At 49.3% G+C, this 23251-nt stretch overlaps 1 protein-coding gene across 3 annotated transcripts in view; it reads left to right on the top strand.

The window, feature by feature from the left end:
- LOC142576102 (calcium/calmodulin-dependent protein kinase kinase 1) overlaps positions 1-23251 on the top strand; it is a 254529-nt gene that overhangs the window by 84349 nt on the left and 146929 nt on the right. Inside the window, exon 1 of one of the 3 annotated variants that reach the window (XM_075686051.1) lies at positions 1605-1729. The exons of the other annotated variants lie outside the window; for them this stretch is intronic. The gene's annotated coding sequence lies outside the window, so the exon portion shown is untranslated. Of the gene's footprint in view, positions 1-1604; positions 1730-23251 lie in introns of those variants that run through there. 3 annotated transcript variants of the gene reach the window in all.

Genomic DNA, 23251 nt, shown 5'->3' with positions numbered 1-23251 from the left:
ACATAAAGAAAGTATCAGCACCTCAGCTGTCGTCTTGGAGAGGCGGAGCGCGAGGCAGGGCCTACACTCAAGCCATGCCAAGCCGCAGTCTGCTACCGGCAAGGGCAATCAGTCCACAGATCAGCCGACACCTTCAACGATGCGTGCTTGGTGCCAATCAAGCTGAAGTGGGCTGGACGAAGGAGTGGCAAGGAACAGCTTCTTAGGACGTCCGTCGCCTTCGAAGTGCCGGTAGAGGGGCGCTGGTGGCTTTTGGCAACAAGAGTGGCGTTCCGGTGCTTACTTTTTGTCCTGGCACCCTTTTCGCGGACCGAGTACCAGACGATAAGCCGGCGTGATTGACGGTGGAGTGATTGCCTGTTAGGGTGTCCTTTTATCCCACTGCACCCTTGATTAAAACTACAGACTTGCGTGGAACATAGACCCCCCCTCCGCGCTCGTATAATAAATGAAGAAAGGGCATTAAATGTTGAGAATTTCGCGACTGAGCGGACACGTCTCTTGGTGTGACCTTGTCGGAATCGATATTCGTGGACGCTGACGCGACATTTATCGCAGAAGATATGTTTCGCGAAGCTCGGCGAGAGCAAAGGGAATCGGTGAACAACCAGACGGTCGTAATTTCTTGATTTGCTTCGCTGTCGCCAAGCAAGACGACAAACGACGGTATCTTTTTTTTTTTTTCGCAGTCGTTAACCAAACAATGACTCGTAAAGTTCAACACTACGCTGTTATTCTCCAACCGGAAAGGATAAAGAGACTGCTTTATCGGCTCCCGAGTCCAGCGCCAAACGAAGCGAAACTGCGCGTCGAAACCTCAACGTGTCTGTGTTGTTTGTTTCTGCGTGTTTGTGTACGTACACTACGATTTCGTGCTTCGACGGCTCTTTATTTGACGCAAAGAACAAGTTTTGTCCGAAGAGGTCAGCGCCAAGCGGCGACGTGATTTTTTTTTTCCTTCGGTCGCCATTGAGCAACTAACTCCGCGTTCGAGTAGCAGTTTATTCTGCCGCGCTACACAATAACAAGAACGCGCAGTTGTAAAGAGGACGCCAAGTAGCGGCTACCGATCTTCCCAGCGTGGTGAAGTGAAGGTCGAAGCAAGGCGTGGAGGAAAAGCGAGAGTGAAGGAGCGAGCAAACAATCCGGCATTCTTTCTTTGTGTTTCGGTCTTGCCGCGGCGACCGAAAAGAAAATTGCTGTTTACGTTTTCGCGAAGGAGAGAGAGGGAGCGAGAGAACTGAGGAGGAGGAGACGTGGCCAGCAGCTGTAAGCAGAGGAGGATTCCTGCGTCGGCTTCGCGTGCGGACACACTCAGGTCATCAGCTGACGAAACAGCGGCGAGCCCGAGCGGTTGTTGTGGTACACGACGAATCACAGGCAAAGCACGCTGGCTTTGGTGGCAAACGTTACAGTGACGTGTCTGGTGGTTGCGGTGTTCCAACGTGTGTGTGTTGTGCGTGCATCTCTCGAACTCGTCGTTACTTCTTGCATCGGCTGTTTTTTTTTTTTTTTTGAAGTAGTCAACGGAGTGAAATCGTCAAGGTTCGAGCACGGTATCTCCTAAGCGGCGCCCGATATTGTCGACGGCAAGAGCCTTAGCTGCGCTTGCATTGGACGCACGAGGACGCCGGGTCGTCGACGGACTGTCAGTGTATACAACGCGCAGTCGAGGAGAGGTCTCGGTCGACACGGGAGACTTGCCTTGACACGCCGAGCCCGAGAGAAGGTAAGGTGGCGAAGATTTACTTGTCTGTGGAAGGACGCAGTCGGTATGAATCCACGTGGCGGTGTACTTAATGGACTTGCGTGGCGCCCGAGCATTAAGGCCTCCTCCCTTCTGATCTCGCCTAAAGGCGACACCGTGTCGCTGCTGTGGATGTTTCGTGCACCCGGTTCAGGTTTAGCGAGTGAAAATGCATGTCAACGCACTGGGTACGTGCAATGAATAGAATGGATCTTGTATTTGGCTTCTTTCCTTAAAGACCGTAGGTTATACAGAAATATAGCCTGCGGAAAGTCGCCTGATTGAGCAAACGGTATCCAAACGTCTAGGGGTGCAGTTGTTTAAAAAAAAAGGGGTCAGTTTGAATGCAGCCTACTCATTCTATTTTACGTACAAATCACTGCAGGCGTCATCGACGCCTGAAGCAGCAATCGCTTTGAACGCGGCTCCAATGTCTTCGTTCGCGAACAAGGATTTGCACGACCACTGTGAGGCACGCAAATCTTGCCTTGATTTCGGGGAAGATGCATCGGTTAGTGCCACCAGTCAATACGCACTAAGGCGAGGCGATTCGTCGCTTCTAACGAGTCGGCTACGACTACGAAAGTTACTACACTGCGAATAAACAAACTGTCTAGTCATGCTTGGCTGGTGCACGTTGGAGGCACATCAATTTTCCAGCTTCTTCGCCTCTGCCAAATAGCTTCGGCGATATGCACGTGAGTTCGGCAGTGAACTGGAAAAACGTGGGCCGGACCTCTGCTTTGAGGAACGATTCCACGCCTTTTACGCGGCGTTCTGTTAACGTGTAGCGAAGTGACGCAGCCGTGAGATATCAGACGCATCAACTCACCAGGGAGACGGAAGATGAATGGGGATGAGCTCTGGCAGGGGCAAGTCCAAATCCGCAGGTACGACGACGAGAGTAGCATTTGAACTAGATTTATTCTCTTGGTATTTACCTTAAGTTTAAACTGTACAAAATATATACAAGCAAAACGATGTCATACCCGTCGTCGTCGGCCTGCCTGACCGGCCTGGTCTCCCCTGGTGAAGATGCGCCGTCTGCTGCTGTCTACTTGCTCACTCTAAACTACCCCAAACTATTCCTTAAATAAGTTTCCCCAGCATCCAAGAGACACTTTTCTCCACCAATGGGCTACTTCGTTACTCCGCCCAATCAGGCAAGCCGACATCATCCAATAAGCGGCAGAGTTCAAGGGGTCAAGAAATGGTCGCGTCAACACTCTGCACACAAAAGCACTCTGACCATAACTAATCGGCTTTTGACAGCCGAGCGTGAGAAGACGACGCGACATGTGCAGGTGTGACGTCAGGTGCGGCGGGGGCGGCGGCCGCGCGGCAGCACTGTCCGCGGCGCCGTCGAGGTACAAAGGTTTGCCCCGCGTCAAGGACCCCACAAAATTCCCCGAAAGACAGCAAAGAGGGCCGCGGTACACTTTCTTCGCGACACCTCCCCCCTACGAAAAAGAGTGTCCCACTCGTTACAAATCATTACTACAAAATAAAACATGGTTACAAATAAAACAAGTTAAACGCGCACATTAGGGATTCATATAATGAACAAGTATCCGTAAGGAAGTTTTAGCATCACATAAAACAAAACAAACAAGTTTTGACAAAATTGAAACAAAATGCACAAGACAAGAAACAAAGTTCATTCGCGCGCGCTACACAATAAAATTAACAATGAAGGTTATTCGCTTGCGTTGTGATACACATCAGTGTCCGTGTCGTAAGCAGTGATAGTTCTCGGATCGGCCTCGTTGTGGAATGTCTTCCAGTCGGAGTAAAGTTCAGTCCCATCGTCCGAGTCTTCTACGACGCGCACTCTTTCACAAGTCTCTGTCTCGTACACACGATCACTACGCGAACCGCACTCGCGCACACCACCATTCAAATCGCACTCCCGCACAGCACCACTTGGATCACACACCTCCTCTCGATGTCCGTCAACAGACTCGTCGTCCGCGTCGTCATTATCCGAGCACTGTCTGACGTGGCACGGTTTTAAGCGCGCAACATTAACAACGTCGCGTTTTTTGCCAGTTCTATCCACTACTTCCCAGTTGTTCTCGCCGATTCGCCTAACAAGACGGAAAGGCCCGTGGTACCGGTGAAGGAGTTTTGTTGTCTTTCCCCGAGCTCTGAAGGGAGTCCACAAATACACCAAGTCCCCCGCATGGTAGACTGCACTACGTCGTTTAGCGTCGTAACTACGTTTGTTCTTTACTTGCTGACGCCTCTCCCGTTCGGTCACTAGCTCGCGAGCACGCTGCAGCCGGAGGGCCACTTTCCTGGCGTCCAGTGTGCAGTCGAAACCGCGTTCCGCGCCTAGCGCTACATCTATAGGAAGTGTGGGCTCATGTCCGTGAAGAAGAAAGAATGGGGTGAACCCGGTGGTCTCGTGGGTAGAAGAATTGTATGCAAAGAGCACGTACGGAAGAAATTCGTCCCAGTCGCGATGGTGCGAAGAAACGTACATGCTGAGCATATCGGCTAACGTGCGGTTGAAGCGCTCGCACAAGCCGTTCGCTTGAGGATGGTACGCTGTAGTAGTGGCATGCTCGCTACCTACAAGTCGGAAAATTTCTTCAGTCAGGTTGGCGACAAAATGCTGCCCCCGATCTGTTATCACTTTTTCTGGTGCCCCATGGCGTAAGACAATTTGCTCGACGAAGGCTTTAGCAGCTTCTGCAGCAGTGGCCGCTGTACACGCGACAGCCTCGACCCATTTCGTGTGGTAGTCAGTAACCACGAGGATGTAGCGGTTTCCTGCTTTGCTTTTAGTGAAAGGGCCAAGAAAATCCATGCCCACTTGTTGGAAAGGGCGACCTGCAGGTGGGATCGGCTGGAGAAAACCGGTCGGCTTTCCGGGTGGTAGCTTTCTCGTCTGACAGTCAGGGCAGGAGAGGACATACTTGGTGACGTGGCAAAACATCTTTGGCCAGAAATAGCGGCTGCGAATTTTCTCCCATGTGCGCTTGACACCGAGGTGGCCTGCCGTGATGTCGTCATGGCAGTGCCTCAGAACCTCCGATCTCAAACACTTGGGGACAACGAGTGCTGCGCGATCTTCCTGAAAGCCTTTCGCTCTTCTGTACAATACACCGTCGACCAGCCGAAAGCTCCGTGCCGTTCTTTTCGTTTTTCTGACAACGGGCGCACTCGGCTGCTCTAGGTGCTGTATGATTTCTTGCATCCAGGAATCCTCTCTCTGCCTTTCCCCGATGTCCACATGATCCAGCGCGAGCAACGGTAATGGGTTTTCTTCGCTTGCTGGTGCGGGATCATGAGGAATGCGGGAAAGCGTGTCCGCATTTCCATTCTTCAGGCCAGGGCGATGTCGCAACGTTATGTCAAACTCCTGAAGCAACAGAGACCATCTCATAAGGCGACCATTCGGATTTCTCACTTTCATTAGCCAGGCCAGGCTAGCTTGGTCGGTCACGACTGTGAACTTAGACCCAAAAATGTACGGACGAAACTGTCCGCAGGCGTACACGACAGCGAGACATTCTTTCTCAGTGGTGCTGTAGTTCATCTCAGCCTTATTAAGGTGTCGGCTAGCATAGGCAATGACTCTCTCTTGGGATCCGATTTTCTGAACTAGTACGGCACCAATTCCATAATCACAGGCATCAGTGTGCACCTCTATCGGCTTCCCGGGCTCAAACTGACGCAAAATGGGCGCCGTGATCAGCTTCTCTTTGAGGGATTGCATAGCCGCTTCGCAAGCTGCATCCCAGACGAAAGGGACATCCTTTCTAGTGAGGTTAGTGAGCGGCCGAGAAATACGAGAAAAATCCTCGATAAATCGCCGATAGTAATTGCAGATTCCGAGAAAGCTCTGTACACCTTTCTTGTTTTTTGGTGGGGAAAACTTTTCAATCGCGGCCACTTTGTCTGGGTCCGGTCGGATGTTCTCGCCAGTGAGAATGTGACCAAGGTACTTAATCTCCTGTCGCGCAAAGCTGCACTTTTCCGGCTTCAGCCGCAAGTTCGCCGCGTCCAAGGCCGAGAATACGCTTTTCAAATCTTGCAAATGAGCGGTCATGTCCTTAGAGAAAATTACAATGTCGTCCAAGTAAGCCAAGCATACCTTCCAAAGCAGACCACTGAGTACTTTGTTAATCATTCTCTGAAACGTGGCCGGGGCGTTACACAGACCAAAGGGAACAACATTGAACTCATACAAGCCGGGCCCACAGGCAAACGCGGTCTTCGGCTTATCTTCCTCCTTGATTTTCACTTGCCAATAGCCCGATGTAAGATCAAGTGTTGTGAAGTATTTTGAGCCCTGTAGCACGTCTAGAATGTCATCGATTCGCGGCAGTGGATGTACATCTTTCTTCGTAACTTCATTCACCCTTCGAAAGTCGACACAAAAACGCCATGACCCGTTCGGCTTTTTTACGAGGACGACAGGTGATGACCAGGGACTGCGAGATTCCCTTATTATCCCATCGCGCAGCATTTCCTCTACTTGCTTCTCAATCAGGTTCCTTTCAAAAGGGGAGTGACGGTAGGGATGCTGATGAATTGGTCGAGAATCGCCTGTGTCGATAACGTGTTCTGCCATAGACGTCTGCTGAATGGGATTGTTATCGCCAGTGAATAGGTGGCGGAAGTTGTCAATGAGCGAAAGCAACTCGGCCCTTTCACCTGGACGTAAGTGGTCCCCAGTCTCCACGTCTAAATCCCGAGAGTTTTGCGTGTCTTCGGGTGCGATGACTGCCAGTTGTGCATTCTGGATAGAAGTAGCCCATCCAAGCTTTGTTCCGCTGAGCAAATTTACTGGCGACATGGTGGGATTAGCGATCCGAATCACACCTGTCCCATGCACGACCTTGGTCACGGTACGAGCAACGTGAAGTCCGTTTTTGAGCGTGCTGTTCGGTTCGATGAGATGGACTCCGTCCCTTGCGACATCTACTTGGACAGCGATTTCAGTGCGAGGTTCAATGCGAATATGCTCGTGGCACCGCGCACTAAGTACATCATTGTGTGCCAGGGTGCTCGAATTTACATGCAACCGAAAAGTTTCACCGTTGAGTTGGAGCTCACTCTTGGAGAAATCTATTAGAAGACGCACGGCTCGACAAAACGGGAGACCACCTAATAGCTCATAGGGACAGTCCTTCACAATCAAAAACTTCTCGCGAACAGTTGTGGAGTCGAAATCAAGAGTTATTTCAGTTTCACCTTGGGGGGAGAGCAAGCTTCCGCCGATTCCTCTGATGAAGACATCTTTTCTTGATTTTGATGAAGCACATATTTTTTCAGCGAAATGCGACGAGATGACATTTACCGAGGAGCCAGTATCAATTACGAGTTTTGTGTCGGTACCATTTGCTCGTATCGGTACTGTTAAAAGCTGACTATCTGACATAGTGCATACGGGACGGCCGGACTGGCTCCCTAGGCCCGGCCGTTCTCGTTTCCCGAAGGGTTGGGTTGCCCACCCTGATTATTATTGGGCCCTCTCTGTTGGTTTCTGTCATCTCGAAACCGCGTCCAGCATTGGTGCGCGACGTGACCGATGCGACGGCATAGCTGGCATCGTGGACGCCCGTCGTCGGCACGGGAATTTCTTGCCGGCCAAGGCACCGGAGGACGGCGTACGTCTTCTTCAATAGCCTTCAGGCGGTCCGATAATGTGGCTATAGAGTCCGCGATCGCCCTTAAGTCCCTATCGCGGTCGGTAGCCTCTCTCGGGCAGTGGTGTTCTGCCGCAGCGCAGGTAGCGAGACATGCCGGAGGCGGCTGCGTTGTTACCACGGCGGGGGTCACTCCCGCGAAGGGTGCCGCGGCGAGTGGGTACCATGACTGCTGGCCGGCAGGGAGGTGGGTGCCGATCGCTTCTGGTTGGTATGTACGCGTCATCAAAACAGCCTGATTAATCCGCTGCAGAATTTGCAAGAAAGTTGAGCAATTGTCCGGATTAGCCATGATTATCTTCTCCTGCACGTCTGGACGCAGGCCGCGCATGAGATGCCGTAGCCGTTCCTCTTCTGTCATAGAGGGATTAATTTTGGCGCACAGCTGCACAATGTCGTAGTAGTATTGCTCGGGGGACTCTGATGGCAGCTGCGTTCGGTTTTGGAGCCGCAAATATGCGATCTCAATTGAGTGACGACTTGTGAAGGATGTTTTTAGGAGCGTCGCCCACTCTTCCCATGTATTAGGGGCACCCGTTAGAATTTGAGTGGTGTGCCACTTTTTCGCATTGCCATCTAATGCCAAATATAAAAACTTTGCTTTCGTCCCTTCATCCCAGTTATTGAGGGAGGCTACGTGTTCGTAGCAAAGCAGCCACTCGGTTATTGACTCTTCCGGTGTGCCTCTAAAGACTGGCGGTCCGACGAAAGGTTTAGCTTGAGGGGTCGACATGGTAGCGAGAACAGTAGGGGGTTCGGTTATAGTCGAGCTGTTAGAGCTAGGTTCTTGGGGTTTGTTGCCACGGCCCATGATATTAGTGCGTGGCCTTCGGTACCCAGCACACTCCACCACTTTGTAGCGAAGTGACGCAGCCGTGAGATATCAGACGCATCAACTCACCAGGGAGACGGAAGATGAATGGGGATGAGCTCTGGCAGGGGCAAGTCCAAATCCGCAGGTACGACGACGAGAGTAGCATTTGAACTAGATTTATTCTCTTGGTATTTACCTTAAGTTTAAACTGTACAAAATATATACAAGCAAAACGATGTCATACCCGTCGTCGTCGGCCTGCCTGACCGGCCTGGTCTCCCCTGGTGAAGATGCGCCGTCTGCTGCTGTCTACTTGCTCACTCTAAACTACCCCAAACTATTCCTTAAATAAGTTTCCCCAGCATCCAAGAGACACTTTTCTCCACCAATGGGCTACTTCGTTACTCCGCCCAATCAGGCAAGCCGACATCATCCAATAAGCGGCAGAGTTCAAGGGGTCAAGAAATGGTCGCGTCAACACTCTGCACACAAAAGCACTCTGACCATAACTAATCGGCTTTTGACAGCCGAGCGTGAGAAGACGACGCGACATGTGCAGGTGTGACGTCAGGTGCGGCGGGGGCGGCGGCCGCGCGGCAGCACTGTCCGCGGCGCCGTCGAGGTACAAAGGTTTGCCCCGCGTCAAGGACCCCACAAAATTCCCCGAAAGACAGCAAAGAGGGCCGCGGTACACTTTCTTCGCGACAAACGTCTGAACGATGTTCGTAGCGACGTGTATTGTGCGCCGCCGTATACCTCGATGGTTATGACTCTCAATGCTGCGATCGTAAAGAAAGGCCTTTTCAATTCACCGCGCGTAAGGCCCCCCACAGCGGCACTATTATTACACGCCACGCGGTTGCGAAGCTGAATGCAATAGTTTTAAGAGCACTCCTCCAGGCCGAGAAGGGCTGCTTTAATTCTAGTGGCTACGGTCGCCGCTTTGCCGAGGCAATTGCAGAAAAAGAATGCAACTACTGGAATGCAAAAGAAAAAGAAGCTTTAGATTATGCCGGCTTTATTTTTTTGTTGTTGTTGCTCAAGTATGTTATAAGCGCAATTTGATTGGCGCCACACCCCGCGCAGAAAACACAGTGGTCCACTGGTATCGTAGAGGAAATTAAAATTGATGCAGTCTTCGCAGCTTGTTGACGGGGCGCGCCGTTTATGACTTTGATAGTGTCCATCGCGGTGAAATTATTATTCTATTTTCTTCTCAGAATTTTGCCACCTGTGACGTCCCAATTGCGTTTCTCGTCATCTTCCTGCACACTTGGCAGTTGGGGAACAGACTGAATTTCATTTGTGGTATGCCATGTATGTACACACGTTAAGAGTCATCGAGCGACATTTCTTTCGCGTATCGAACGCAGCTACAGGAACACCAGAAGCGCGTACGAAAAATGCATCATTGCCTAAGTCACTAAAACGTCAGGCGAAGCGCGGCAGCAGCGCCTTTTGACATATCAAGCGCTTTCCGTCGATTATCACTCCCTCAAATTTGGTTAAAAGGCAAGTCTTGCTCACGACATTTGAGCTATGGCTTCTTCTATAAGACGGTATATATTGTACCGGCTAAAAGAGCAGCTGCTTTTTCCGACCTCTGTGTAGGTTACGGAAAGCCATTGCCGCGATTGACTGATTTCGTAAAAATAGGGAAGATCGACATACGAGCGTAGGACCGTGTGGGCATCTCGCATTAGTTTATGCGATCCAGTGTGGATAGCAAAACCAGTCATTTCATTAGAATAATTTGCGCTTAATGTAGGAAACTTCACTAGTTGGAACTTTGAGATCTTCGCCAATTCCACCGCTCGCCAAAAAAAAAAAAAAAAGACGAATGTCCTAAAACACGAAGAAAGGAGACCAGGGTCCTTTCTTTCTCGTCATATTTTCTGTGCTCTTCTAGGAGTCTTCTTGTATGTTTGCTTGTTTGCTTGCGTGTTTGTTTGTTTCTTTGTTTGTTTATTTTCCCCAAGCTGTCGCGATGGCTCTATTGCTGTATTTAGTGTTCCCATGAACGTAAACTGCACGTTTAAGGCTATGTCAGCGATAATGGGATACGTCGCAGCTCTACAAAGACCTTTCACAAGTCAGTACACTTTACAACCTTTGCAATGTGATACTCACGCTGTTAATAATATCAAAAACACTCGTGAACGTACTAAGAATAAATTCGCGATCCTTATCCGAAAAAAAAAACAATGAAGAACACTCACACCAGCTGAAATTCTGCTTCGTCAAACAAAAATTAAAAGGAAAGTACGAGGTTCTTGTAAGCAAATGGCTTCGCTTACGTCGCGTGACTTTCTATTTTCCTTGAGTTCGTTTTTTTACGAAACACCGAGGAATGTCTTCAGTTTGTCTTGTAATGCATTGCTGGTGCGTAAACAAGATGTTGCACGCTCGAATAGCAAGAGAAACCCATGTTTATTCGAGAACGACGAGCCAAGAGAGCGCTATGCGTTTGTGGTGAGATGTATATTTTTACGGTGGCCCGCACGTCTGACATAGTTAATCAGCGTCGCGGCTTGAGACTGTTCTACAACATGCTTTCTCCACCCCCCCCCTCTATCCCTCTCTCTCTATCTCTCTCTCCCCTTTCGTGGCATGTCTCAATAAGTTCCTTCTGTTTTATTGTGAACAGATGAAGCTATCGTTGCCGCACTTTTCTTCTAGCAGATGGACTCCTTCAAAATTTTGTGTCCGCGGTGCGACAGCATACGCGTGTGGATACTGACTAGCATTGGATAGCGCTTGTCCGAATTAGAGGTGTGTGCAGCTCGTTGCTGAGCGAAAGGCCCCAACTAGCGTAAATGCAAAAAGAAAAATCGGCGGCCGGCGTGATTAGCGCTGGCCGAAACGGAAGAGTGTGTTAGTACTGGAATCGTTAAGCGAATGCCGCTACAACCTATAGTGATTACTTCCTAAACGTACTCTGTGCAACTCGGTATAAAGTGCGGATTAGCATGCTAGCATAGGCCGAGCAAAGCTCGGCAGATAACATTAACCAACCCCGTGGGTCAGTGTAAGGCAAAAATTCCGAAACTTGGCGTGAAAATCAGTCACAGCCGTGCAACCTAGATCGGGTATTCTGATTTTGTGTCTGTTGTCGACGTTGTGTTGTTGACGCTGTAATATTCAGACCACAGTGTTTCTAGACGCTCCGTTTTAAAGTGAAGCCACCTGTCAGAAATATCCCTCCTCGTGGTTCACAAATGATATCACGCAAAGATGGAGAAATATGCAAGTCCTCGACGCGACCATAAAAAAACAATGCATGTTCTGTAGTGCAGTAGGAGAACCATTAAATGAGGAAAGAGATATGAGAGAAGTTCTTCTTGTATCATGAAGAAAACTTCATCACTTTCTTGGAGTGCGGCAGGCAACCATATTTAAATAGTAGCGACAGTCCTTTGTCTGTGTGCGTGAGCAGAAAAAATATGTGCGCCACACACGGATGGAAAAAGCACAAGACGCTATGTGAATCAGTGTAACATTAACTCTGTATGTACTCTGTACTGCCAAAGATTTGAAAAAAGAAATATGAATGGGTCCCACATATAAAGTGTTTCGCCACACAGCGGGTGAGGTTGAACAGTTTCATAACCGCGCTACTTGTGTACTTTTCATCACGGCATTGTTGCAAGATTCGCCGTCAGAAAATACTGCGGCACGTATTCGATGCAAACTAAAGAAGAAAACTAGTCATACGAAGGACGCTATGCGATTGACGGTAAACATAAACTGCCTAATTTATCGCAGCAATGGAATAAGAAGTTCCGACGTTGAGGACGTTGCAGCCCTAAACCTTTTTAAAACGAAAACGCGTGGAGGGACGGCACAATTATTACCGTACTACTTTCGTAGCCTCCATAACTGTTGCCTGGTGAGCAGGAAACGAAACAATGAGAAATATGGTGGACAAACACGCAAGTAACCAACCCTTCGTTACGCTAGCGTGCCTGCGAATTTCGCTCTGCGACGCCTGCAGGTCTCGACCGCGCTGTCCATATAATCGGAATCCCTCGGCTTGCGCTCTTTTTACCCACGCATATACTCATACGAGCCTACATAGACGATTCAGGATCGTTATCGTATTACGTAACGTATTATGCAAGTTGTTGAGCAAGACTAAGTGTGCAATAGCGCGACTAGGAGGAAAACATAAATCGAAGAGACGATAAGCGCTGAATTTCGTCTGTGTATCTTTGTGTGTACCTGTACGACCCGCGTATATTTCTCGTTTGTAAGAAAGACTCCGAGTTGAGGTTCAGCGGTTGGCCCTGTCTTTGGTTTAAGCCTTCAAGGAAAATCGCGCTGTTGCATTTTGAATAATAATACGCAGCTACGGCCGAAACAATCGTGCCGTTCATGCTTTCGACTTCACCCGTAATGACCCGAAAGAGAGTATGTGACGCAAACGCAATTCTAACCGTCACCATAGCAGCAGCCAGAGAAAATATTGAAGAAGTTATGCAGATCCAACGTGCAGACCACACTTCATGTGAAGCTAAGCTTTCGAGAACCTGTTAATTAAACCAAATGAGATGCGCATAACTATCTCTTTTTCCTTCCTAAAGCAACGCATAACCTAGTTCAATGTTTCAGTTTTCAGTTTACGCATTGCACAGATCACGATTTTGGCTTTGAGCAGTCTTAATCTTTGCGCTGTACAGTCTATTTCTTCTTTTTATTTGTCTCTATATTTACCCAAGTGACGGTACACTCTAAGAACAGTTTACACCCTTTGGCTTGCCCCTTCTGCCACACGAAAATAATCGTCATCTGCCTTGATCCGTTTCCTTTCTTTATCGCTGCGAGCCCGGAACTTTCCAGTAACGAATGGCACGCGCGTTATCAGCATAGAACAGTTTACACCCTTTGGAGTGCCCCTTCTGATAACGCGCGTGCCGTTCGTCACTGGAAAGTTCCGGGCTTGCAGCGATAAAGAAAGGAAACGCATCAAGGCAGATGACGATTATTTTTGTGTGGCAGAAGGGGCAAGCGAAAGGGTGTAAACTGTTCTTAGAGTGTATGTCACGACCACGCACTGTAGGCGTCGCCGCGGTCAAAGTCTGCAATCGCACCGAATGTACGGAGCAGCCAGTCGAGAGGGGAAGGGGAACAGTTATCATTTTGCATACGCCTCCGCCCTGTTGTCAGACTAAACGCCGCACGTAGCAGGCGTGTCACGTCAAGGAAAAAAAAAATTAAATTGTGGTGTTTTACGTGCCAAAACCACTTTCTGGCTATGAGGCATGCCGCAGTGGAGGACTCCGGAAATTTCGACCACCTGGGGTTCTTTAACGTGCACCTAAATTTAAGTGCACGAGTGCTTTCGCATTTCGCGCCCATCGAAATGCGGCCGCCGGGGCCGGGATTCGATCCCGCGACCTCGTGCTCAGTCACGTCAAGGAGGAGCTTTGCGCCGATCCTCACGCTCTTGCATGCGTAATCATGCGAACGACACTTAAAATTCAGAGTTGGATATCTTGGAGCACGTACAAGCTAGAATTCTTCCAACTGATACTGTTTAGAAACACGACTCCCTCAGACATTTGAATGCAAACATACCCACTAACTGCAGTCAACAACAGTTGCTTATTCAATTTAATTTAATTGGGCTGCTGACAGCGATAATTACCATCTCACGCTGTGTCCCCCTGGCTACATAACTTATTTGCGCATGTGATCCCTTCGCGTGCCTCCTAGTGCCCAATTTTAGGAAAACCATAAAGTTTAGTGTTGAGCACCCGGTATAAATCTTGTAACATCCTTACTATATCTAAACCGCTGCCTTCACCGACTCTTTTGCTTCCTTTGGCACCCTTTATGTTATTCTGATGGGCCACTTGTTAACGCATCCTGCCTACTCACTCCGTGACCAATTCAAAACCCACGCTTTGTGATCTTCTCGACCGAAGTTCAGCGTTTACCAGAATTTTCTGTGTGATCCAGGAAGCCGTCTTACTGTCTCTTAAATATTGGGCCTGCCATCATATGCTTGAGAAAGAAATGGGTGATGTACCCAGCCAGCGCCTACAGCTTTGACTGAGTACCCAAATACCGCAGTGAATCGAGATTTTTGTGAAAGCCGTCTTGTACAAAAAAAAAAAAAGAAAACCTCAAGTGAGTTTGGTTAACTGTTCAGACTTTTTCTATTAAGAAGCTTCGGAAAGATTGTTCTAACTATGCCTTACAAGGCGTGTTCCTTCCTATTAGACTCGTCTATATGTGGCCCGCCTGTTCCGATGCGATATCGTTTACAATTCTTTCGCATTTATTCACCACCACTTCCATTGCGTTGACGGACTGATAGTTATTGGAACTGCCGTCATTGCTCATACCACAGGATTGTACATCCAAGTGCGAATTTCCTTGATTACTATACCTCGGATCCTTCGAAACCGCGTGCACTTTCTGTGCACGCCTAATCCAGTTTTTCAAGCGTGATCTATCTAGATAGATATATTGAAGCTCATCAAAACCAAGGGTGCATAAAACAGCTCCTTATTCCTCTCCCAACAGCCATTAACGGGGCGCCATATTGGCGCTATGCAAGTGCGCTTCAGCATTGGATAGAGAGGTCCCAGTTAAGAGGCAGCGCGGGCCTATTGAGTCCGCTCGCAACATACAGGGTGTTTCAGCGAACACTTTCAAAAACTTTTATACGTGGCCTGTGGCAGTTAGCTCAATTGCAGTTCATGAGGTGGTCTACTCGAAGCGGCGGACACTACTTGCACAAAAAAAATTGAAATGCAAAATCGACTAATTAACAATAATTCTCAAATTAACTTTTCAGCTAATTATCTTATGGCCCTTATTGCAATCTACAAATTGTTGCAGTGCAATTCGCAAGGCGGATCCACCTGGAACGAATTCTTAGGACGACACGAGTTACGAGATATAAGTTCCCGAACTTTGCGGAGAAATGCATTGGCGTTCCAGTTACTTGTGTGTTTCAGTGCATCAAACAATGCTTTGTTATCAAATCAGCTTGCACGTAACTCGGCATACCTCTAGCTAGAAACTGGAGACTCTCGGCATTCACAACACCATAGACGAGCTTATTAAAGCGCAGCGTATTGGCCAATACGAACGACTCGCCAACTCCACCACGGGCAGGCACATTCTAGGCACCCTAGGCATAACCTACACCACCCAACTCGGATCAAAAGTACCCATCCCACCAAGCATTCGTGCCCAGCTAGTTATCCCGCCCATACCTCGCAATATGCACCCTGAACACCATACGGGGCGACCTGCAGAAAGAGCTAAACAACTACAAAAGCGCTACGACCAAGCCGCTGACGTAGCCTACGTGGACGCAGCGGAATACCCCAACTAAAACGCCATGGCGGTCGTCGCAGTGGAGCGTTCGCAGTACCGCCTCGCCGCGGCCACATCAATAGTCACCACGCAACCCGAGGTAGGAGAACAAACGGCCATCGCTTTGGCATACGCGGCTACCAATGCACACTGAATCATCAGCGATTGAAAAACGGCCATTCGTAACTACACAAGAGGGGCTGATAGCGCCCCAAGCGCAGAAGATACTCTCTGGCACTCCTCCCTCAAGGCAACGCCGCGTCCAGATCATCTGGGCCCCTGGTCACTCGGGTCTGGCTGGAAACGAAGCCGTCCACGATGCCGCCTCAGCTCTCGCACACCGGGCACATCAACCTTCTCCCGAGTCTTCAGATCCCGACAGGCCTTCTGTTGTGCATCGCGGTCACGCGCGGGTCCGAATGGTCACGTTCAGGGAAATTCTCCTGCGCTACCGCAGAGAGCTGTAACGCTACCCACGAGCGCACAAAACACTTAATCAATCTCAATCCACCACTTGGCGATTCCTTCAGACGTGAACTTTTCCGAACCCCGTGCTTTACAATTGCATTTACCCCGATGCATAATCCCCACTCTGCAAAGCGTGCGAGGCCCGCGCTGACCTCGATCATATTTTCTGGCAATGCCCCAATGCCTCACCCACCGACACCTCCCGCACTAACATACGCATCATAACTACGGCCGAGCAGTGGGAGACATTGCTGCTCAGCTTGGAACCAGAGGAGCAGCTCTGGGCCGTCCGTATGGCCGAAGACGCCGCCAGAAAACAAGGACTGGCCGCCGTCTGAGGAAGGGGGGAATTGGGGGTTAGTCTCCCGACCCCCGCCACCCCTGAACACCATCAAGCACATAATAAAGTTTTATCTCTCTCGGTATAATGTGAAATAGCCGAAATGAGAGTGCAAGGAACCGCAAATAAGAAGGTCACGAACGGATATTGCGGAAAACAAAAATCGTCTCAGCGGAAGGGTAAAACCGCGCGTAGAGACACCACTCGCGCATCTGCACACACGCGCGCCGTATCCTAGCTCGCCGGAGTTATCGCATCCGGGAAGTTGCGGCTGCCCCTTTTAGAATGCATCGCGCGAAAGCAGCGACGCGCTGTGTAACGTGCAACGACGAAGAATGCCGAGCATCGCCTCGTCATCGGTATCACGCAACGAATTGACCCGGGAACGTGAGTGAGCATCACACGCCGACGCACGCATGTGTAGGCTGTATGCAGCTGTGTAGCAGCGCTGACACGTAACCGCGTTGCGTAAGAGACCTTATACAGACGCTTTCCCGGAATGACAGTTCCAGGCGCAGCGCACGCTACTCCGCGTTCATCGGAAATTCTGAGCGGACACCCGGCGGCGGGGGAGACGGACGGAAACGCAGCACCTACGCGTGCCGAGCGCCAGAGAACGCGCGCGTTCGGAGCTCGTACGCACGCCGAACGCCTTGGAAGCGCTGACGTACATTCAACGGATCGTGTAACATGCACCGTCCGTTCACTTTCCGGCCCTTTGCATCATTACTTCGTTTACATGCTTCATCGCTCGGTCGTCCATTTTTTGCATTATGAAGGCCGCGGGGGAGGCCATTGTGCATGGAGGAAGTCTGCATGCGGAACATCACATGCGTCGTTCGAGTTGTATGCCACGAAAATCTGAAGGCTAATGCGCTTGAAACGGTGTCGAAATTATTGCGGTGGAACTGGAGCCGGCGAAAATCTTCTTCATTTTTCTTTCTTTCTTTTTTTTTTTTTTTTGTCGCAGCGGTGGAACTGGTAGCGATTATTTAAAGGCACGCTTTTAATCTGGGATCAGATTTAGAGCAGCGGTTTCGCAGCCGAAGTTGGAAAATTGTTAGCAACAACCGCCGCCCGCGGTTTGTCCTAAGGCGCTAGTGGTAAGGTCAGAAGGTCGGGCAGCCTAAATACTATCGCGGCGTCTTACGCATCGATCCACACCTAATGAAACTCGGTACGACATACATGCACGAAGAAGCATACGCTGTGACAGAAGTGAACGAGGGGGCGATATTGCAAAGGTTAGATGCTCCGTCTCAGGAATTACGTACAGTGCAAGGAAGGATATAGGCGGGCTCGGCTCACCAGCGAATCTGTAACCTTAGCCGCGGCTGCGAGTACTTGGAAAAAGGGAACGGTTGCGCCATTGTGCCCGACTAATCTTTCCTCGAATCTTCCTTTCAGTCGGCGCCCAGTCGGAAGAACGATCAGAGGCAAACAATTGAGCAGCATTGCTACTGGTTTGGTTTCTTTTCAGGATGCTCACGGCGACTCGTGGCCTTAGCTGTACTGCGTGGAACTTATAAGGTGAAGTGTAGCGTGGTCTGCCTGCCTCTCTCGGCGCGCAACAGAGATGAGAGGGCCAAGTTGGGAAACCGGCACATTAGATTGCCAGCCTCGCCACATACGCTATAATACCGCTCAGCCACTAGTGGCCCTTGTTGTTGTTGTTGTTGGGGCCTCGAAACATGGCTCGTATTCATCAGCCAGTGGGGCTCGCCGGCGGCGTTTCCTTCTCTCTTCTTTCTCATTTTTAAAATTTACTTTTGCTGCTATTTTCGGTGGACCGCGATGACTTAAGGTCACCTCAAGCAGTCCCCGCTAACTGAACCGAAGTTTTGTTGATTGAGCGTTCACGGCCTGGCCTGCTTTGTAAATTTGGTGCTCAGTGCAACTGTCCTTCTTCTACCTTGCACATGAATCAATTGAAGTCATAGCGCTGGATTGACACGGACAAGAAAGATGACAGGACGTGAGCTAACTATCACCAGCTTGTGCTTGTATTTTCATTCCCTCGTCTTACATTCAGTGTGTCAGGACTGTCTTTCGCAACTCCATGACAGCGTGTGTAAGCGCGACTGCACGAGGACGACACACACGAACGAGAAACAGATACACAATCTATGTATTTGTTTCTTTCTACGTCCTCGCTCAGTTGCGCTTACACACACTGTCATGGAGTTGCGAAAGACCGTCCTGATACACTGAACGTAAGACGAGGGAATGAAAATACAAGCACAAGCTGGTGAATTATTTTCAGCTTATTTTACACAATTAACTAATTCTTTACAGAAGGAAATGATCGGCTAACAGCCAGGTTAACCCAAATGACGCTAGACTGGCTACGTCCTGGCCGTTAGACTGGCTGTTAAATAGTCAAAAGAGCGTTTTTTGTTTTTTCTTCAAGGAGAATGCCTAAGATACCTTGCGATGGCAATTACTATCTCGAAAAGAACGCTGCTTTGCTAGACACGACTGGTACGGTGGAGGCGCTTGAATTTTTCTTGCTCATGTAGTTTTTTGCTTATTCGTGAATGTCAGTCTTGCCATGTGCCGTATTTCGTTCCTGCATACAAGAAAGATGTCAGAGGTGCAGTTGAGTGCGCGTCTGCTGACATGCAAGACATTGCGCAAATTGTAAGCTCCGGATCGCCCCGTAACATCAGCGAAGAGTGGGGTCAAGCTGCGAATTGCTGTGAACAGAGCGCGATTCAACGCAGCTTCTGCTGTGGAAATCGGTGTAGGCAGGTTTATGCCTTATTCATAGCGGCTTGTCAGCACATTTCCGCGCCTCATTAGTGGTTCTGTAATGCTTCTTTTATTTTTTCCTGCTTGCATATCTTATGCCCCTCACTTGACGTATTTTCTCCGTGGCCAAAGTACGTCTCATATAGAAGGCCACTCTGAGGAAGAATTAGCGCAATTAATCATGGCGTCACATATATAAAGTACACCGGACAAATCTGAACTTGCGGCAAACTTGGCGAACGCGCCTCCACGGGCCACATGGCAAATAAGGTTTAGTAAAGCGACGTAATCTTGGCGTGGCGGTAGCATTTAGTTTCGCGAGCATGGCGTTCGAAAAAGAATTATGCGCGGACACTTCGTATCTCCTCCGACCTAGAAGGTCATCATTAGTAAAGCTCGCATACTCGTACAATTTCGGCAGTAATGCTATGCGCTATCTAAGAGGCACCGCTTTCAGTGCCACTTTCTTTCATGATCTTATCAAATCTGTATTTCATGCTTTGATCACTTTGGATGAGTTCCTCATCTGATTTTCCATTTTGCCCTGGTTATTCCTTGTTTCTTTCGCATTTAATCACATATTTTATGTGTCCTGTTCTTGTTCCTGATTGCTTTTTGTCTCAATCTATCGCTATTGCAATATTGTAAGCTCATCATAAAGGTCTTGAATTTAACAAGCGCTGCCGAAGCACCTGACGCCGAAGCGAAAGCCATTCACGTAATTAAAACAAATCGGACAATAGTTCTAGCTGTTGAAGAGCACAGTATCAAAGAGCAGGGCATTCTCGCAATGCCATCCAAATGACAGAGACATGGACCGAAAATGCCTGCTTGAAATATCACTCAAAGCAACGGGCGCTGCTTACACTTGTATTCTGTCATTTTATTTTCTTCATTACTCAGCTAGGTCTTGTTGCCGAAGGTGAAAGAGGACTAAGACTTGACGTTAAGTTGTCCGTTTGACGCCTCTTTGTCACCGGCGAATGTGACAAGCTTAACTGTCATGTAAGCAGTAGTGAGTGAAACGGCGGAATCCTAAACATTTCGCTTTCCGCTCTCACACAGCGTTCGACTGAAGCTAAGGTTCACATTCAAAGAGCAGTTCGTACCCTGGCGCGTTTCCTATGTATACCACGACCGCAGCAGGCAAGCACAGCAGCCCGTTGCACTAACCTGCAGGCCACAGTCACACGTGCATGTCCTTGGTGCAGGCGCCAACCGTAGCTATTTGAGATTATCGCCGCACGTGCCACATTTCGTGCAGCACGGGCGAGCGCCAGCACATGCGGGCCACCCGAGCAGTAGCGAAAAGGGGTCTGCGTTTGGACAGTTTTGTAACGTAGATCACGTAGTTTGGGTGAGGGCCTTCGACATGATTTCGCACTGGCATCGCAGTAAAGCCGAAACTAACACAGGTTTCAGCACTTTTTCTAGTGCGTTTAAAGGAAGCTTCGTGTGTGTAGATTCTGACGAGGCGCGTTGGATTTGTCGCAATGTTATTCGCGAAGGACGCCTTACAACGTCGCAGATGTTACAAACGGAAAGTCTTAGAGATATTGCTCCGGGTCCCTGGCAAAAAAAATATATATATATATATATATATCTACTTCCTGCGAGGAGATAGAACTGGCATTACGATTTATTTGCATTATATCAACGAACCTGCTTAGACGGTCTAGCGCAATGTGTTTAGAGAGTGCAATGATTGTTGAACAGCACAAAATGTAATTTGAGACTCATGTTGAGAAGAATCACAATGACGATGACAAAAAAATAGCCAGCTTTTGCAATACCGCTTCCTCGCGTTCTTGGTTGCTGGAGCTCGCGCACGTGCGGGTATTCCGCGAATTACGATGTTAGCTTTCGCTTAGCTCGAGAGGTGCATGCGCAAACCTTCTGCGCGATGAGCGCGACTGATCCACTATACTTTGCAGCAAGCAGCGTCGTATACGACGCCGAGGTAAACATTTCCGTCAACAAGGCAAAAATAAAGATAACTGCCGCTATAGCAAAGTGACGCATACAAAAATAACACGCGCGCGTGCTCATGTTCTGCGTATAGCGCAGTCTCTCGTGGAGGCGTCATCGCCTACCCCTTTTGTGTACACATACGTCTTCCGACTCCAGGCCGCGCAGGGAAAACAAACTTTCGCTCCGCGCACTACCGGGCAGATGGTCGGAAAGAGGCTGCTTGACCTGCGCGTCTGAGCGAGCTGCGGTGAACTGCGGTGTCATGGTACGCGGGTATATAAACGCAAGGCGCAGCAGTTGCCGTGAGCCAGTCTGGCTGGGCCTGCATTGGCATGCCGCTATTATAGTAGGAACAGTATATCGTACTCTTCGCGGAAGCTGCTTTGCGAGTGCGAGAGCAGCTTCCGGGTGGCATTTTTGCAATATCCAGCAAGTGCAGCGGGGCGTGGCACTTCCCAGGGCGCCGCGAAGTTTCTGCACAGGCGCGAGTGAGAGCGGGTGCGAGAGAGAGGAAAACCTGGGGGCTTTTGGTCGTTGAATACCTGACTTTGCCTACGCATTGAGGAGAAGTTTCTGTGCTCGTGCTGTATGCGTTTGTCCCCTATAGGCGTGCCGGCATCGGGGAGTGGGGTCTAGTTTGTTTACGCTCCGACGCTGGCTGCCGGCGCGATAAAGCCGGTGAAGCAGGGAACACGGACGCCCCATTTGGTGATTGCTGTGTCTAAAGTACGCCGGACAGACTTTCTCGCACCTGCGGCGTTGGTGCTGAGTCAGTCATACTACATTATAACTTTGTCGCGCCTTCCAATGCTCTAGCTTCAAAAAAAGAAAAACAAAAGAAAACGTCGCTGATATTCCCGGGGGAGCAATAAGGGCCGTAGTAGAGGGCGAACCTGCACTCCTGAAGAACGACCTTCGCTCTTGGCAGGCTTTTCGTATGCTGCTGTCAGCGACTTATCAGGAGCATTTTGGAGTTGTCACCTTTGAGGGAAATATATAATAAGCTTTATTTCCATCAAAACGATGGAGGGCCCGTGGGTAAAAGCTGCTGAACAGCTTGACTAGAGCCTACGGTCCCCTCTACAAGGCAGTACAGGAGCATACATGAAACATACAGAAATCTAACAAAAGACAAACGCAAAATTGATTCGATTTAATGCGTTACAAGGAAATCAATATTAAAATTGTTCAAGGACACAACATATCACGTGACGCAGTTCGCGAACTGTAGTACGGCCTAAATCATTTCCAAATTTACTCAGATTATTTAAATGTTTAGGCAAAATATACGATGGTATATCACGGGGAGGGACTACCTTCCAGTATTCAGACTGACTATATATATATATATATATATATATATATATATATATACGACGTGCACATGTAAGGGTGGCGAAGCAGTAAAGTCGACACAAGACGACGTCGCAGCCGTGTTAGGGAGCCGGGAGAAATGCAGAATGACGCAGCGGCTTTTGGCGAGTTCAAAGCAGCGGCATTCCTTGACATTCCTTGACGTCGATGGTGGACACATTGTTGAAGAAAAATAAGTTGAACGCGTCGTCCGCCATCCCTTTGAGCGCGTGGCCGACTTTCTTAACTTCTGCCATTTTCTCGTCGACTGTCCGGCAAAGAACGAGTACGTCCTGAATGTACGAGACATACAATTCAGTAGAAGACTGAACTCGGGTAGCAGGCTCTTTTCTAGCAGGTAGCTGCCGTGGGATTTCCAAAGGAGTCGCCGAGCTTCTCCTTGAAAGCATCCCATCTAGAAATCTCGTCCTCGTGTGTGCGGAACCAGACACGAGGAGTTCCGCCCAAGTAGAATAGGACATTCTCTAGCTTAATGGTAGGGTCACAGCGGTTGGTTCGGCGAACACGATCATACAGGCTGAGCCAGTCCTCAACGTCGACATTATCTTGGTCGGAGAATATGCCAGGATCGCGGGGATTGGTAACCGTAACGTACATTGCTGTCGGGGTCGCAGCAGTAGAAGCAGACGTAGTGTCGTCACTGGGAGCCATTCGCGTTCCCACATCTTCCACCCTACTCGGACATGTCTGCGGCGACAGCGGTCGTGCGTGTGTTCTTAAGCAAATGAAGCTTATGACTTAGTAAAGCGCATAATTCCTACACAGAACTGCCGTTTGCGTTATAGTTAACGGAT

Source organism: Dermacentor variabilis, chromosome 3 (genome assembly GCF_050947875.1).
Source record: "Dermacentor variabilis isolate Ectoservices chromosome 3, ASM5094787v1, whole genome shotgun sequence".
Classification (NCBI taxonomy): Eukaryota; Metazoa; Arthropoda; class Arachnida; order Ixodida; family Ixodidae; genus Dermacentor; species Dermacentor variabilis.
The sequence above is the reverse complement of the archived record's forward strand: the minus strand, read 5'-3'. Positions and strand labels throughout refer to the sequence as shown.